General features: G+C 40.5%; 1 protein-coding gene and 1 long non-coding RNA gene across 3 annotated transcripts in view; one reads left to right on the top strand and one right to left on the bottom strand.

Annotated features, from left to right (window-relative positions):
* LOC141365364 (uncharacterized) overlaps positions 1–13,043 on the top strand; it is a 310,045-nt gene that overhangs the window by 249,753 nt on the left and 47,249 nt on the right. The gene's annotated exons all lie outside the window — the stretch shown is intronic.
* Positions 1–13,043, bottom strand: part of esrrga (estrogen-related receptor gamma a) — a 231,258-nt gene that overhangs the window by 198,012 nt on the left and 20,203 nt on the right. For both annotated transcript variants that reach the window (XM_055172189.2, XM_055172186.2), the window contains exon 2: positions 10,311–10,508. The gene's annotated coding sequence lies outside the window, so the exon portion shown is untranslated. The remainder of the gene's footprint in view (positions 1–10,310; positions 10,509–13,043) is intronic.

The following is a 13,043-nucleotide window of genomic DNA, read 5'->3' as shown; positions in this document are numbered from 1 at the left end:
GAGATGATTTAATTAGTAAGCAGATGAAATAGTATGGTCTGGTAACAAGGTATCCTAGTTTGGCTACTCCATCCACTTTCAAAAATGCTGTTTAAAAACCTATAGGTGATGTCACGGACACTACGTCCATGTTTTTTACAGTCTATGGTTCAGACCGAACCCCCCAACTCATAGCAAACCTGAGAAGACTGCTCATCTACAACCCAAATCTAGAGATAAATGATGCGATATATAAATAAATAAGATGGATATTAAAAACGGCTGCTTGCTGACCCTCTGTCTAGTAATTGTATCTCAGCTTCTGTAATCTAGAATATGAATGTGGTGATATGCCAGGAACAGCAGATGATATGCATACTTGCATATGACTTGATAAATAACACACTTAGAAAACTCCTGACAGGCCAAGGGAGATGCGATGAACGGTGACAATATACTCGTACGTATTTGTGCGGCGAGCGCAGTTTGTGTGCGTTTCTTCTGCGAGGGAGGGGTTTCCCTTTTAGCTCCGTGACGAGGAGAGGAAGGCATTCGATGCACGTACCAATTACTCTTCCATCTAACCCTCGCTAAAGGCAAAGCAATGCAATCTTCACATTATAATCAAAAGCATATGACAAAGCCGAGGCCATTAGAGAACAATTTCAAGTGTTTCACAGCAAGACAGTGATTTTGGAATTGCACTTACATATGCCGAGTGCTTACCTCTGCGTGAATGCACCTGCTAGGTGTTTCAAGCTTTTCTTCCCTACCAAGCAAACAAGTGAGAAAGAAGAGAGAGAGAGAGAGAGGGTTGCGACAAAGAAAACAACTTAACAGCCGAGGAAAGAGGTGTAATTTGAGTTTATCTGTGTGGACAGATAATGACAGTTTGAACTCCATTTAGAAGCGCAGAGGCTCCAAACCTGTACTTTAGCCTGCTTCAAACACAGTTCCCTTCGCACCTCTTCTGTTGACGGCCGGAAAGACAGAAGCGAACATGAAAGTCTAATGTTTACAGATTACATCTGCCCAGTGGTGCGTGTGGTGATTTTTGCCAGGTACTTCCTTAAAAAGCAGGAATTTTGTGACAGATTACTGTTAAGTGGCTGTATTTTACAAAAGTGTGGTCTGACAGCAATTTGTATACTTTGATTTCTACCAAAACCTAAAATAAGGATTATGATATAAAGCAAAACTACCAGGTTAAACAAAGTCCACAGCTTCCCGTACAACTGGATCTGAGCGGTCGCTGATGTTTTAAGATGCTATTAGATTTCGCTCACAGTCTCATTTTCAGTTCCTGCCACACTTACTAGTGTGAAAACATAATTTAGTATGAACGTTTCTCAATCTGTGATGCCCAGGGGCGATTCTGGGATTTGAGTCTTAGGGGAGCTCAGACCCCTACCTACATATGAGCTGACGTTGCTCAAAGGAATTTTTTTGCTTTAAGTGCGAGAGATTGGGAATTTGAATCTTGCTTTACTGACATCTAAGAAAATCTTTTTTTCCCAGATTTTTTGCGGTGGCTAATGCTGGGTACACCCCAAAAGTAATCGGGCTGATTTTCCCCCCTTCCGACAATCCTAGCATTGTCCCGATTATCTTGATGGTTCTACAGATTATTTTATCAGATTTTCCCTTGGTGTGAGGTGTGTTAACGCTGGATTTCCACCAACTGCGGAGTGGCTGCAGATCGGCTCCGCTGTGTTAAAGCTCCGCACTCCGCCAATACCCATCAGTTCCGTATTTGTTGCAGAGCGGCTGCGTGCTGAAGTGACGAGGACCCATGAGGTCTCGCAAATTCACGTGATGATCGTGCGATATCTAGTTCTGTCTCTGCTAATTATGACGTTTTGCTGGACCAGCCCAGATCACAACACGAGATCTCACGAATTCAGGTATGATCACGCGATATAGTCATGGCTCCGCCCTGACCCAAAAATAGAAGCTCTGCGTATTTGTTCCGGAGGGCTGCGGATGGCCGGAGCTGTGACGGATTCGGAACGCAGTCAGTGGAAATACAAACATTGACTTAAATGGAAACCGATTGACTACGCCGCTGTTCCGCAGTCGGTGGAAATCCAGCGCAAGAGTGTCCGAACCTGATCGGAAGAACGTAAGAGCCGGCCCGTCGCGAATCATGTTTAATATTTACGATCTAAAAAACACAGAGGACAAACACACGCAAGCTTTTGAGATTATCACGTGAACAAAACAATATCCAATCAGAAAGTGAGATTATGGAAGACGGAAGCAGTCATGGCTCAGCACAAAGTGAAGTTGATGCAAAGTGAACTTGTACAGAGCATGTTCCCGCTGTGTCCCAACTTGAATTTCCTCCCTTGAATTTCCTGTGAAAATCATTCCAAACACCATCATTACAATTTCTTCCAGCATATCGTCCGTCAGGCTTATTTGACAGACTATAGGAGCAAAACGGTTAAATCTAGGATTTTTTATCCTCATGTTTGTGGTCTATCACATTTTGAAAATTTTATAAGATGTAAAAAATCTTTTGGTGTGTACTCCATAAGCTGAACCCTATCCTATCTTTAAAGACAGGGGAATTGACCCCCCAAAACTTTAGTAATGGTTAAAGTGATGCTCATGTCTCCAACACCCATACCATTCGATCTACACCTATTTGTACTTTTTCTAATGACAGTGGTTTATTTGTTTCCCTACTTCTTTAATCGTATATTTCATTCTCAATTCCTCCGTCGGTGGTGGTTTGGGAGCCGCAAGTCATTTTTCCACTTCAATGATCCGGCTCATGACATTGTTTTATAAAACATGTCAGATCACTCCTCCGGTGGCCTTCTCCATCTCTGAGAGGGGGCTTCCTCTGTTAGTGATTTCAACTAGAAACGCTGACCCCTGCCATAACACTTACCATTAAAACAAGAGCAAACGAGCACCGTAACGTCTTTGTGCGTGCGCCACAAAGAGTGAGAGAGGTGAGTTACTGACCTCACTCTCTGATCCAGAGAGAATCCAGAGTCTCTTTTTCTCAATCTCTCAGGGGTTACATCACAGTAAGAGACTCTTTAATAGTGGCACGCTCGTAGTGACAGCGGTAGTCTCCGTGTTTTTTTTCCAGAAGCGAGCTCTACGGCATTTGACAGGTTACACAATGTACTCACTGTACAGGCACATCATTTGCACCCGAATAAGTGCAAAAACAAGAATGAGGGTGGGATCTTTTTGACCACCTTTTTAGCAAGAAACCATAAAGTCGAGTGAAGAATTAATGCAAGTGTATTGCCAATGAGACCAAAGATCATGCATAACAGGAGAAGTAGCAATGGCAAGAATAGGCTAACTTAGTAAAATACATCGGGAGGGGTCAAGAAAAGTAATCAGAACTGATCATTTAAAACAAGACCAGGTTAGCTTTTTTAGAAAACTACCTGGGGATCATCCAATGACTACAAAGTATTTGCAACTTAGTATAGAGTTTTACAAAGGGACAGAAAGCTCAACAAATAGAGTGTCTTTTTATATCCCTGATGCCTTTCCTCTTTCAAAACATTAAACTGAACCGTTATCACCTCAGGCTAAGGTAGAAAATCTAATTGTTTGGACGGTTATGTAAGCGTCTCCTGAATAACAATAGCCGTATTCCTGCTGGAGTTTCGCAGTCTCGTATTCTACTTTTCTTGTATATTATTGTGTAACTTTGCATTTTGTATAGCCTAAGTTTAGAAACAGGTCCAAACCGCTGACGCTGGTTTCTGCAAGAAAAGCACCTTATCTGGGAGCGCTCTGACGTGAGCTGGCTATCTAGAATATGAATCTTACAGCTTGAACACTGGAGGGAAAAAGTGTTTTTCGAACAAGACCGTCTCTATTGTAAGATATACATTTTTGGGCTGATAAGCAAAAATTCTCGACTGGGATGCAGTGGAAAAAAGCGGATGAGGTTAACATGGCCTCAAAACGTCAAGTGCCGTCCTTTAAAGGATCAGTGAAGATGTTTGTTACTAAACATCTGTCATTTCTTAACTGGTTAACAATGTCTTTATATGGCTCTCATAAATCTCACTGTATATTGAGTCATCTGAAAGCATGCATCATCGTACAGTAGATACCTACAATACGTACACTACAAATAGCACTGAGTTCTCCACTCCTCATCCTTCCTTTGATTTTTTTCTCTCTCTCTCCGCAGAGCTTCTCAAGCGGACCCCCTGACCTCTGAATTAATCCCAAAGTAATTGAACTTACTCAAATTCCCACAGGCATGTGGCTGCCTTGTGAAGCACTTGATGTTTCTTTGTGAAGAGGCTTAATTGGGTTTTCAAGACTCCGTCAGAAATTGAAACCTCTCTCTTCTTCTTCATTTTGTCTATCTACATACAGACTGAATTGTCATCCCCTAATTTTATTCAGAATGAAGAACTGTACTAAAACAGAAGGGAAAGTGGCAACAAACCAATGTAGAGAGTCAACCGAAATTAAGAAATCGATAAGAAAAGCTCATTACTTTTCAAGATCATTACTTTTATATTACTTTACTTTTATCTCTAAAGCACGGTTGTCATGATTTCTTTCTCACTTAGCCAAAGTTTTTACTTGGAAAAAAACTGCAGCTTAAAACTGTACAGTATGCACAGTTGTACAACATGCACAGGAAACCGTTCACACATGGCTTCACATCTGTTTATACAAAACCAAACTTTCAATACAAAACTTTCAGTTGAAAAAGCGTATTTTTTCCTTAAAGGGTGGGGGGGTTCAACGGTATTTTTATGCATTCTGACTTATTAACACAGTTATAGAGTTGTTTCCTCATGGCATGCTAAACATAGGCAAAGTGTCAAAAAAGCAGTTGGACGTGTCACAGAGTATTTCTGTGCCGAATGCACTTTGCCAGGGTTCGTACGAGTTTCGTAAAGTTTTTTTCGATTACAGGAACTGCTGACGTTTCAGGGGAACGCTATAAGTATCACTTCTTTTTATGGGCACTTCCCGCTAAAAACCACGCCCACACGTCAATCAGCAGGAGATACGAGTCACAGGCCAAGTTACAGGCATCACTTCACGCAACAGCTTTGTTTTATATCAACTCAACAATGGCATGAACGAAGAAGTGTGTTTTTGGATGTAAGGAGAAGAAAGCCAGCATTAAAGACACAATGGATATAGTTTGTTTATCCGGGGTAGCAGCAGATTTTGCGTGTGTGTTTGTTTAATGCTGGATTTCATTGAAAAGTCCCAACCGCGTCATGAGTTGCATGCGGTAAGTAAGACTTTTGTGTTATTTTGGAAATAGGCCGGTAAGTGCATATTATATAAACGACACGAACATGTCTTTAATCATAAGTTATCCAGTCAGTGTTGTAAAAAGTGTTGACTCGTGACTCGCTCCACCCACCGTTCATAACTCCTTCCGAATTTTTTTGTACGTTATCGGAAAGAACCCTTAAGGCTGATCTGTCTTTTATAAATCTGATAAAACTAAAGACTCTTCCGAGATACTGTATGAAGGATGTAATATTACTCTATAGAAGGTTTTTAGCAGTAACAACATAAACAAGCGGCTTTCTTGGTCCTCGCGTAACTTCTGGTAAACTCTGTTAAGACTAAATAAAAACAAAGTACTTTAAACATAGTTTATTTATATAACAAGCAAAATAACAGACACGTAGATTACCTAAGAAACCAAAACATTTGTTTTTTCGATGAGGTATTTGTTCAGTTCAGTTTAGCAACTAGTCAGACCATTAAAAAGCGGAAACCGGAAGTAAAGTTTGGTTCTTTTAACCCTTTAGAACCTAAATTTTCATAAAACAACTGGCTTTCAATAAATTACAATCTTTAATCATTACTGTGTGTTGTGAGTTTGTAAATACACTTTAAATAGACAAAAAAAACTTTACTGTTTTTAGAAATAATTAAAAAAAACTAGTGATCGAAAGAATCTAACACTTTAGACATGAAAACTATACTGTAGTACATGCATACCAATCCTTTAGTTACTGATGTACAGTTTTCATTTATGAGGCTTTTTTACCCCAGTGCTCCAGGCGTTTTCACTCCATTTCAAACCTAGTCAACATGTGTACTTTATAAACTTTTTAAGTTTTTCCCCTTCTTCTTGAAAAAAATCTCTGCATCCACACAAACAATAACCTGGTATGAAGCGCTGTCAATAGCATGCTAAACCAATAAATGCTGATATATACCTAACCGTAAAGCCATGTTGGCCAATTAAAAGCCAATTCAGAGTTTCCCCTCAGCACGTCACAGGCCAAAAACTCAACAACGCTGCAACCAGAGTTTCTAAAAATCTTCACCCTGGCAGGAGTTTTTATAAAAGTTCAGTTTCAGTCACCTGATACTGCGTTTGGACGAATGGCCAAACTGCAAAGAAAAAGGTATGGTTTTGAAAATACTTCATGACATGAAAATACTACTTCTTCTATGCGATTTGGCCGTTCAGCAGGGCCTCGATCTAATCAAATAAAACTAGTGATCACGTTACAATTGGAAAAATATACTCTAGTTCACTTACAAGTCATTTAAGTGTATAAATAAATAGAGCTTGGTAGGATTTGTCAGTGGCAACAACACATTCAGTCTAATAGGGTTAACTTGAAGGTAGGACTTCCGTTACCAAACAGTCATATTGAGCATTGCATTGTCCCCCTACAGCAGTGCTCAATCTTGTTATATCCAATATCTTTGTTGATATCTAGTTTGTGTGCTTTAACTGTCTTGACTAAAACTCACTATATCTGGTGCCATATCAATGTTTCATGGCACTAACCTGAAAAACTTTGGAAATCCAGAGATTAATTCTTCAATGTATATCCTTGATGTATTTTAACACAGTTTTGCTAATGCCAGCCATTAACTAACACTTAACTAACTCTAAAAGGAAAATATTGTGACATCTAAGCAATACATTTGATTGATAAGAACATTTGAGCAGCCATAAGGATGCTGAAGACATTTCGAACCCTTTTGCTTACGAGTTTGCACCGGACCAATCAGAAGGTCCAAAATATAGCATTCCTCAAGCATTATAGCCCATCAAAATGCCATGTGTTCTTGAGTGAATGCAAAACAAGATTCTGTCAATGAGAGCCCATCTCTGAGTCAAACACCCACCAGGCAGACAGCAAGACAATACTGATCACAGGACGGGCCATTACCTCATTTTGAGTTCAGCTAGTACAAGAGAAACAGCCAAACCTGGTTTCAGATCAGTGGTACGAGGCAACACCCAGTCCCAAAAGAAAGCTCATTTCACACACCAGACGGCCTCTCAACAGGTGAAGCCTGCGCTCTCCGTGGCTAATTTACAAGTGTGCAGCAGGGCTGAAAGTAATGCGCCTTCACAGAGGAAGAAAACTTTGTTCATTAACTCCGTGTATGCAAATATTCAAAGAGTTACGTAGCGCACTACTGCAAGCACTTCGAGTAGCAATTTCCCCAGGCTTAATGCTCTCTCAACTGAGCACCCACCAAATTACATTGTCTTTCCTAATTTTGTAATTAGTATTCATATTTTCATGTTGCCTATGTTTAAGAAATCACTGCGTTTTAGAAAAAAACATGTTTTTTGTGCCCTGTAGAGATGAACGTGGGCATAGAAGCTTGACTGTTGTGCCATGAAACGACACAAGGAAACAGAATTTCAGAAGGGCTCTGAATACGGTCTTACTGTATGTAGGGCTGGAAAGTAGGAGGGTATACACTGTGCAAGAGTAGAAATTATATAGCTTTGGCTCAGCCAATCAGAAATTAGAGTCAGAATCTGCTTGCAAATTGACATTATAAAATAGACATTATATTTCCATCAAAAATAAATGTGAATTGGTCATACTCCCAGTCCTACTCCCATTACTAAATCTGCATGTCTATGAATTTCACTTTACTACTATTCAGTATACCAGCATGTGCAATTCCTGTGTGCAATAAAATTAAAGCAGATTGAATGTTTCGGAGCAACGATGCTCTCCATATTAAGCCTGGAAGAATGGAGAACGGTTGACAGAGAGGCAGACAAACGGTGAAGTGTGTATTGCATCCTCATGCTGATCTGAGTGTCTTGGTGAGGTGCGAATGGGGTGCTTCCCTATCTGTGCTGCTCCGCTGCTGCAGGCGGCTCTCAGCGTCCCCATCTGTCCCCCCAGTGCAGTACTGAATCAGGAACACAGTCAGATACGCTGCCACGGGCCTTCACGTGACCACCACATATACACTCAAATACACACAGTGTCCCTGGTGAACCACAGAATTGTTTAGGGATATTTTGATGTACAGCACTACTTCAGTAGTAGCCATCATTTGGAAGAAAGAATGTTATAACGTTTAAAACAACACAGAGGTACGTAAATGATTTAAATTTGGGATAAACAATTAATTTAAGATGGTAAATGAATGGAAGGGTGGAAAACAAGAACTCTGTCACTAAGAATACAGCTTAACTAATGTTGCTTTTCCAATGCATAGTACCCCACGGTTTGGTTTGGGTCAGGTTGGGTCAGCTCACCTCACTTTGGTTTGTTTAGCTTTTCCATCGAGTTTAGTAACACTTCGGAGTGGGAGGGATTATAGGAGTGCCGTTATATATTTGCGCTGCAAGTGAGAGCGTTGCTGTACATTCCCATTCATTTATTTCTCAGTCCGACACAAATAGATGTTTGCACATCGCGTTTATCACTACCTCCGTCTCACATGACAGTTTCTGTACAAACACCCGTGGCGTCAGGCGACGCACTCCGCTGAGCTTCAAGTAAGTTGCATGTAAGCATATGCGGATGTGCGCGTTGCGGATGTGCCGCCACAAACTGCAAGTCTGGAAAACACTGGTATGGGTTTCCTGATTCTCAACCTGTGGATGTTTTTCAACGCTAAAAGGGAGTTTGGGAACTTATAGCAGAGCACAGATGACAACAGGTTTGCTCGAGACAGCGCAAGCTAGCACTAAGGTAAAGCGAATCTTTTACATTATAGCGATGACGCTGGTAGTGACGATTCTCTCAGACCAATCAGTGATCTACAGTGTTTTCGCATCATGTTTTGGTATCAGCTCGGGTTGCTTGGAACCCCAACCGATTTGGTACTAAAAAAGTATCAAGTACTACGTACTGCACCCAGTGGAAAGCCCCCAAAATAAGTTGACCCGACCAAACACAACCGTGGGGTACTATGCAATAGAAAAGCGCCATAACATTATCATTTAAAGGGATAGTTCAGCAAATATAAAGATGTTTTAATAAATGATGGTAAGCACAAATCCATTGACTTCCATAGTAGGAAGAACAAATACTATGGAAGTCAATGGGTACTGTCAACTGAGCTTACCATCATTCATCGAAATATTTTCTTTGGTGTTGAATAAAGAAACTAGAAGAACATGAGGATAATTAAATGATGACAGAATTTTCCTTTTTGGGTGAACTATCCCTTCAATCAACATAGGGCACAAAACTTCAAAGATTTAGACCGTCTACGGTACATGAACTTATAGATTTCTCTCTAGTACACAAGACGTAATCACAGTAATGAAGATGGAAACTCTGCGGAAAACATACAATTATCTCCTACCCAACCAGAAGATCTGTATACATGATTAAAATTATTCAAAATTAGTTAAATCAGAAATGTCGGGCTGCATTGTAATCACGAAAAAATAATTCAAATGGAAAGCATCAAGTTTATGCTAAACTGGGTTTTGCTTTTCCTTTTTGGCACTTACATTTCCTTTACAGTTACCGTTGAATGAAAGCCAACTGCTTTCTTGAAACTTCAAACATGGCAGCTACCCCAAAACTGTAAACGAGCCATAAAAGCATGCCGTTTATTCTCTCCATCTCTCTCTCACACAGCCAGTACTAGAGAAAGCACATTGAATATTCATGCCTGCAACTCCACGCAGGTGACATGCTTGACTTTTGTTATTTGGCTAACCTAAACGAAAGCAAGCCGGCTGCGTTTTTCTTTGGTGGAGGTGGGTTGCGTGCGAGAGCACGTTCCCGAGAGACCGCTTTGCTTTTTGTAAAGAGTGTTAAACCAACATGCTAATGATCCAAGAAGAGGGAAAAACAAGAAAGGCGGCCATTGCGGCACTTCTCCCAGAGAGAGCGTCTCTACAAAATCTACATTTAGTCCCACATTTAACAACACCAGAAGTAAACAGATGAACCATTAGGATACCAAATGGAGATGCTGATGAGGCAAAAAAATCGAAACCAACATTAAAACAGTTATAGGTAAGATTTCCATGCTGTACAAAACAGGGAAGTGTTTTCGAGGAAAAACTTAAAGGGTCTGGTCTCTGGGGCTGTGGAAGACAGGAAAGTGTGCCTTACTGTATTTATTTGCAGAAGAAGAGGATCCCAGCATTTACCAAAGGGCCAGCAGGTCAAGGAGCGGGTCGTGAGTGTGTGCAACCTTGGGAATGCTTCTGGAGACTCGAGTCAGGAACTAAGATGATAAGAGGTGATTAATGCAGAGAGCCCAGACCTGAACGTGACCTCGAAAGTGCAACCCAGACCTGAAGACCGAACCTATAAAGACACAAAAAGCTCCACATTTATAATATAAATATTCAAAGATGAACAATGTAATTTCAAATGGAAAAAGTGCTTTTCATTGAAATACATGTTGACATGCAGTCACTTCTATAAAATAGTATTTTTAAACCTAAGGCTAAAGTTACGTCTAGCATCTAGATATCTCTAACTAGCTTTGTGTACAACCATAAAACAGATTCAGTACCATCAGGAACTTTTGAGCAACGCATGGGGTTGTGGGAAATATTTGCCAAAAAAGCATACTCAGGCATCCATCTGGGCACCTTTGACATACTATGCAATGACAAATTGGAACATAAACTATTCAAAACTTGACTCTTCTGTAGATGATATCGTTTTTAGTACTGTACATTGCCATCGTGTAAACATACCCAAAGACTGCTTGGAAATGCTTTCTCAGGTCTGATGAGACTTCTGATGACATTTCCACCTTAGTGTTCAGTCAGGGGGAAAGATAGGTATGTCTACAGGACAGAAAGAAGGAGAGAGAGGGCCAGGGGAAGCTTGCTGACCCAGAGGAGAGAGATTTACGGTGGTAATCCCGTAGATACAGACATTCCTGGGCTCTCGGACCTCAGCCCTGTGAATAACGTCTGCTCTGTGGACATCTTCATTACCGAGTGCAGTGCAGTTTAAAATCCCGTTACTGAGCTCAGTACAACAACTTCACTCACGCACTCCAAGGAAAGTTGCTACAGGAAAGAGCCTGCGGGGTATGTTTTGTTCACTAGCTAAAACCAACAAATCAAAACCAAACGCAAACAAATATAAGACGATATCAAAATCTCAGTAGAAACTGCGTCTGATCCTGAGCATGTGAACATTAAAGCGTAGTTTTCTCCCCTGAAATTCAAATTTGATCGCTTAAGTTGTGCTGCAGTTAATCCATCCTTATAAAAGGGGAAAAGCACATCCATTAATCTGCATAAGGTGTGTCTCGTCGTCTCTGTGGAGATGTCAGGCATCGTGAATACAGCTGACAAATGAAATGAGAGATCTTACACTGACAGGGTCTCCTGGGTTCTGTTTACACGTTCCACTGCACTTCAATATTCATATCTTTCTTTTAACAAGAAGATTTTTACAAGAAGGCATTAGCTAGCACTTATCAAACTATATCAGTAAACAGTGTTAGGTTAATGAAACACTGCACTTTGATGTCATTGTTACAGTATTGTAAAACTCTTCTCAAATTTAATTCTGTTTTGGCAATAAGCTAATTAAGGGCTAAGTCATTTCATCTGACAAATACAGAAGCAAATGTAGTAAAATTAATAGATTGGTTAAACAGAACAGAAATTTAATGTAGTCATAAACATGATGGTGTTCTTACATTTGGCCAATAAGGAATTAAGGGTCAGATTTACTAACAGCTTTCGGCAGAGCAAACCATAATTTTGTCTTTAAATAACACGCAGTGGATAATTGGCGCTAAAAAGGTGTGGTCTGGTTATTTTTACGACTGACCTTATTGAATATGCTTTTCTAGGAGTTTCCCTTTCAGACGCAAAATTTATGGTTAAGTTATTTAAATGATTCACGCAACACGATTTTTATTACTAGTATTTGCGCCATTATTTATTTCGAATCATTTTGCGCTTAAAATAGCTACAATTGTTCCTCATAGAAAAGGCATCACAGAGATCAAAGAGCGCATGGTACTGTACAAGGCAGAGGATTTTTGGAATGCCAGAGGAACATATTTTTAAAAAAATATTGTTTGCCAAGCAGTGTTATTTTTTATTTACTTCAGGTAAATAAATACTTCCAGTTCTTTTCAATGTACTATGGCTCAGAGTCCTGCACAGGTCCATTTTTGGAGACCCGCAAAGTTCAGCACTAGATCCGACCCGTCACCCATGATAATATCAAAATTAAATACGTATCCGCCCAGACACGTTAATATTTCGCCCTTTACCCGCCCCGTACCTGCACACGCATAAATCACACACGCTAAAATCATTCCAATTAAAGTGCTTTATTTTTTATCTCGTACCTCTCTCAACATCACAACAGCGTCATGAATGGGCTAATGAAACAGGCTAAAGTGTGCTTTAATGGTAATTTAGACAAAATATTGCACATTCGCGCTACTACCCGCCAACACTAAGTTAATTATCCGCCCGTGAATTTTAGGAATGTCACAATCCACCCGTTTTAGACACTTTTGTGTGGTTATCCGCGAGTACCCGACCCGTTGCAGGACCCTGCTATGGCTGCCTTAGCAGAATTTTCAGCTGCAATGTCCGTGGTGCTGAACTAAAGCGCATCAGGTGTTAGTACGTAGATCACTTGCACCTGAGGATCATCAGCTCTGCTTATTTATGACCCTGAACTACTTTCTGCTGCTCTTACAGGGCTTGAAATTGCGACCATTTTGGTCGCATATGCGACCGAAATTTAATCTGTGCGACCTTAAAATATATTTGGGAGCATTTGTGCGACTGCCCATTTTGTTGTGACGCGAGTTGATTGTGATCCTGCGTGCTGGCGCTGTCCCAGGTTCAG

Source organism: Misgurnus anguillicaudatus, chromosome 7 (genome assembly GCF_027580225.2).
Source record: "Misgurnus anguillicaudatus chromosome 7, ASM2758022v2, whole genome shotgun sequence".
NCBI lineage: Eukaryota > Metazoa > Chordata > Actinopteri > Cypriniformes > Cobitidae > Misgurnus > Misgurnus anguillicaudatus.
The sequence above is the reverse complement of the archived record's forward strand: the minus strand, read 5'-3'. Positions and strand labels throughout refer to the sequence as shown.